Source organism: Tupaia chinensis, unplaced genomic scaffold (assembly GCF_000334495.1).
Source record: "Tupaia chinensis unplaced genomic scaffold, TupChi_1.0 Scaffold000658_1, whole genome shotgun sequence".
Lineage (NCBI taxonomy): Eukaryota > Metazoa > Chordata > Mammalia > Scandentia > Tupaiidae > Tupaia > Tupaia belangeri.
In genome coordinates, this window is record NW_006160179.1 from 1743705 (window position 1) to 1749704 (window position 6000).

The window sequence follows — 6000 nt, forward strand, 5'->3', positions numbered from 1 at the left end:
AGCTGCAACAATACTTTTTTATATATAAATAATAGTAGCTTCTACTGGTTACAAAGGGATAAAGCTCAGAGTATATTTTCAGTTTTGGAGTCTTTTTTCCTGTAAATGTGATCTTGTAAAAGCTAGAAAGCTGAATGAAAAAGATAAAACATGTAGCAACAATGCATATGCTCAGTACTCTATATTCCTACTCAAATAATTCTTTTGTCTTTTCCTTAATTAAAATACCACTTCTTCTCTATAAATTCAATGTACAGTATTTGTTTAAGAAAACAGCATTATCTTATATAGTAGTGGTTGTAACACCTGTACAGTGCTACCCACCTAATCCAAAGAGGTTTGGTTCTTAACAAAATGTGCTAACATCTGTTCTAGGAACCCTGAAGAAATGAGATATCGTTATGCAGACTAATTATGCCAAGATGTTTGAAGAAATGCTCAAAACTAAAACTACTACAGCAGTATCTACGATAGCAGCTGCAATAGGAAATTATTTTGTGGCACAGCCAATAAAAGAAGAATTCAATATCTAAATTGTAACAAAGCTTCACAAAAGCTAAACACTATTCTCACTAGAAAACAAGTTATAAACCACATAGATTCCCCATGGCTATTTATTAACAATACACACACACACACACATATATAGATCAACCAGAAAAAATGATTAGTTGCTTTATGCAACTTAAAAGATTTGACTCAACAAGAGTAAAATTTAGAATGCAATAAGTATTGTTTCCAAGTGAGTCAGTTAACTCTGTTTATAAGTTCAAGAAGAAAAAATAAATGATTTATAAATTAAAGACAAACTCATAAGAAGAATAAAAATTACACCAATTCCATTCTGATTTTGAACACCATGCATATTTGTTATTCATCTAACCCAAGCAGAGTAATCTACAAATGTAATGAATGTGTACATGGCTCCACTATGCTTATTCAGAATATTACCTCTAGGGTGAACCAGCCATTCTAAGTGAAGCTACTTTCAAAGATGATAACACTAATCATTTCCTTAGTGCAGAGAAAACTGTAACATCTATGATTCCCAGCCAGATGTTGAATTTATTAGATATTGCTTGTGAGTAAATTATGTTCCAAAGGTAAATAAAACAATTTAAAAGGCAGAAAAGCATTTTCAAGTCATTCATGCTCTTAATAAATGAAGAAACAATATGTAAAAGTACCATATTCATTTCAGTGCAGCAGAATATGTACATAACAAGCTGTCTCTGAATATCTATGTAATTGGGCATGAAAATAAATGTGCATTTTCATGAACAAGGCATATAATAACCAAAGACAGAGTTAGAAAAAAATCCTAGATTTATCAAAGTAGTTTCATAAGACTATTTGTTTCTCAATAGACATAAAATCATACTTCTAGTTAAATGTTTTTCCTCTTAGGTTTTTTTGATTATTGTTTTTTGCCCTAGGGCAAGGGCATGTGCACTCACCAGAGAGAGAGAGAGATAGAGAGAGAGGGAGAGAGAGAGAGAAAGTGACAAAAAGTACCAAATCACCGCTCAGGGGGATTGCCAGACCATAATTCCTTTCCTCCATTATCCTCTTGGGATTGTGGGCACACTCATACATGTTCCTGGTGTGATTTTCAAGTTTCTGGTCCAGTGTTCAACCAGAGTTGACCATGTCCAAGTTCAGTGCCTTAACCCCATTCCACCTGCTGGCCCTTCAGGTGAAATATTGATTACTCTAGAAAATAATTTTCCATAATGCAGAGATAAAATGTTAATATATAATTTCCTAAAAACAAAGATAGTGTAAGAAAGCAGTCAGCTTGCAGTCAAAGACTGTGTTAATAAGTCAAATTATTTTCAAAATTTACAAGGGGCAAAACTAGTCATCAAAACATAGGGAAGGGGAAGGGAGGAAGGAAGGAAGAAAAGAAGGAAGGGAAAGAAAAAGTTTACTAGCGTATTCAAAAAAAAAATTAAAAGAGAAAACCTGTTTTTTTTTGTCATAGCATCTTTTCAAGTGCCTAGGTATGAATAACCAAAGCAGCATTTGATTTTTCCTACTCTTAGTTGTTAACATTTGGCTAATTCACTGTTCATAGCACTCTTCATTTGCCTGATGATGAGAGATAATATAGAAGAACGAAAGCAAATTGTTCATGTCTTTTTTCAATTTTTGTAGTTGGGGTAAAGATTTACCATATACTTATAAAAATCAGTGACCATAATTAAATTTGAAATTATCTGAATTAAATCTACATAAAATTTAAGTTATTGCATTAATTATGCCAATAATTGCAGTTATCAAAAATAAAAATAGCTGACCTACCCCCAGTGGTGCAGGTTAAACGACACACTTGTATAATACTGGAGCTGTACTGGGAAAGTCCTAGGTTCACAGCACAGATTGTTCTAAGTATGTTGAGTATACACTCATGTATGCCCATAATCCTGGCTGGTTGGAAAATGAGTGAGGGGAGAAAATAGCCTGGCAAGACCCTACAGAGAGTAACTGCCTCTCTCTTTCTTTCTCACAAAAGAATAAATAAAATACATTAAATTTTTAAAAGAACTGATATAAAAAGGTGAGAAATTTTAAAGCTTTACAAGTCATCTGCTTAGTATGCTTTATTCTAAAATTCCTTACATATTTACACTCCTCTCTTGGGCCTGTCTAGAAGTGATTGAACCTCACGTGACTGAATTGAGGTTTGAATTCTATACCTGGCAGCAGGAGACACATTACCATGTCGAGAATCCTTAGAGGAGCGAGAAGTGGAGAAGGAATTGCAAGGTGACCATTCCTCATAGGGGGTCGCTCCCTCACTTTCTCCCTCTCTCTCATGAGCACACCCACCCTCTGGCAAAGTGGCTTGTTTGTTTTTTAGTAAGTCTATATTCTCCTTGTCACAGCAATGCAGAGGTCAATGTAGCTCAATGTAAACACTGGGTATGGCTAAAATTAAATTATTAAAATTGAAAAAGTTGTATTAGAATTCATGAATTCAATTTATACTAGAAAATCATCAAAATTCTATATTCAATATCAAATATTATAAACTAGAGCTCTAGAGCTATTTCTTATAAAAGCACATAGAAAATGGACTTGTGGATGTATACAACTTTAATAATAACTGGGAGAAAACAAAATATTGAAATGAATAACCATGTTGTTCTCAAATACTTCCTAATGTGAGAAGGGAAGTTTTCCCATGGAATATTCTTTTTAAAATTGCATAACTCTAGCCTAATTATGAAAAATATATATACTAAACACAAATCAGGAGACTCCACTAAATACTTGACCAGTACTCCTTTAAACTTTTCAGATCATGAAAATTAAGCAGCGTGCGATCTGCCAAAGATGGGAGGAATCTAAGATGTGATAAATGAATTCAATGTGGTCTCCTGGATTGGGTACTGGAAGAAAGAACAGCAGAAATCTAGTAAAAACAGAATTACTGAATATAAAAAAATAATAAATAACCCTTAACATGAGTGGAAAAATGTAATATATTGTTTTAAAAATTTAAACAACACTGGAACCAATAGATGGTGTGGTGATTAATACACTAGAATCTCACATGGTAGGACATAGTTCAAGTCCCAGAGCAGGTAAGCTGAAAATCATACCAGGTCTGTGTGCATGGGTTCTCAAAAATCCTGAGAAAAGAACAGAGGAGAAGAGTCTGTGGTGTGACCATCCCCCACCGGGAGTAATTTCTCACTTTGCCTTTTTTTGTGTTTCTCTTTTTCTCTTTTGCTGGGTGAACACACACTTCTTACAGCAAAAATCTTAAAAAAAAAAATCTAGGGAATATACAAATGACAATTTGTACTTTTCATTATGAGACATCCATAGCAGTCTAAAAAATATACTAATTGAGAACACCTACATTAAAGCTTATATTAAATATTAATAAAGTTCTATATTAGTGCATTTTATAAAAAATACTCTTGGTAGATATTTCTGCTGGTTTCCCACACACCATTGGATTATCCTAAAAGTAGTGCTCCTTTTTCTAAGGTCAAAGTTGGAGGACACCGTAATTTGGAGAAAATTCACCATGAAGAGCTCCTGATAAACACCTCAGGTATGGCATTTTTGTACCAAATGGACACTCTTTGGTGGAGCATAATAAATAACAATCTTGGAGCAGAATCTTCAGAATATTTTCTTCAGGTTAACTGCTGGATTCTGTAGAGGTAAACAGAGTTACCTAATAAGTACCTACTTGTGAAATACAATACTCTTTAGTAAACCCACATTACATTAAAGTTTCCTCTTTTTAAAAAATAGCTCATCCTACATTTTTTTCTTTCTTCTTTTTTCTATTTTTTCTTTTTTTTTTAGATATTTTTTGTAAAATATTACATGGCCAGGCCGACTCCTTGGCACAGTGGTAATGTACTGCTCAAGAAAAGCTGGATATTACATGGCAGCCAACATTAGAATCCCCATCTTGCTCAGCCTGAAACATGCCAGGCATATACATGAGTGTCCAAAAGTCATTGCATTAGAGCACTGAGAAAAGGGGATCATAGTTGACTCTGTGGAAGATGTTCATTTATCTCTCTCTCTTACACTCTCTCTCTCTCTCTCACGTGGATGTGTAAACTTCATCATGAGTAAATATATATATATATATACACACACATATCACATGAACACTTATTTCTCATATAAACACTATTTTAGAAATAGATTGCTTATTATCTAAGTAAGCTAATGGTAGAAACTCACTTTTTAAATGGAACTATGATACTGAAAACAGTTTGTTATGCTAGGTGAACCTTAGGGAAAGGGTAGGACATAGTTCAAGTCCCAGAGCAGGTAAGCTGAAAATCATACCAGGTCTGTGTGCATGGGTTCTCAAAAATCCTGAGAAAAGAACAGAGGAGAAGAGTCTGTGGTGTGACCATCCCCCACCGGGAGTAATTTCTCACTTTGCCTTTTTTTGTGTTTCTCTTTTTCTCTTTTGCTGGGTGAACACACACTTCTTACAGCAAAAATCTTAAAAAAAAAAAATCTAGGGAATATACAAATGACAATTTGTACTTTTCATTATGAGACATCCATAGCAGTCTAAAAAATATACTAATTGAGAACACCTACATTAAAGCTTATATTAAATATTAATAAAGTTCTATATTAGTGCATTTTATAAAAAATACTCTTGGTAGATATTTCTGCTGGTTTCCCACACACCATTGGATTATCCTAAAAGTAGTGCTCCTTTTTCTAAGGTCAAAGTTGGAGGACACCGTAATTTGGAGAAAATTCACCATGAAGAGCTCCTGATAAACACCTCAGGTATGGCATTTTTGTACCAAATGGACACTCTTTGGTGGAGCATAATAAATAACAATCTTGGAGCAGAATCTTCAGAATATTTTCTTCAGGTTAACTGCTGGATTCTGTAGAGGTAAACAGAGTTACCTAATAAGTACCTACTTGTGAAATACAATACTCTTTAGTAAACCCACATTACATTAAAGTTTCCTCTTTTTAAAAAATAGCTCATCCTACATTTTTTTCTTTCTTCTTTTTTCTATTTTTTCTTTTTTTTTTAGATATTTTTTGTAAAATATTACATGGCCAGGCCGACTCCTTGGCACAGTGGTAATGTACTGCTCAAGAAAAGCTGGATATTACATGGCAGCCAACATTAGAATCCCCATCTTGCTCAGCCTGAAACATGCCAGGCATATACATGAGTGTCCAAAAGTCATTGCATTAGAGCACTGAGAAAAGGGGATCATAGTTGACTCTGTGGAAGATGTTCATTTATCTCTCTCTCTTACACTCTCTCTCTCTCTCTCACGTGGATGTGTAAACTTCATCATGAGTAAATATATATATATATATACACACACATATCACATGAACACTTATTTCTCATATAAACACTATTTTAGAAATAGATTGCTTATTATCTAAGTAAGCTAATGGTAGAAACTCACTTTTTAAATGGAACTATGATACTGAAAACAGTTTGTTATGCTAGGTGAACCTTAGGGAAAG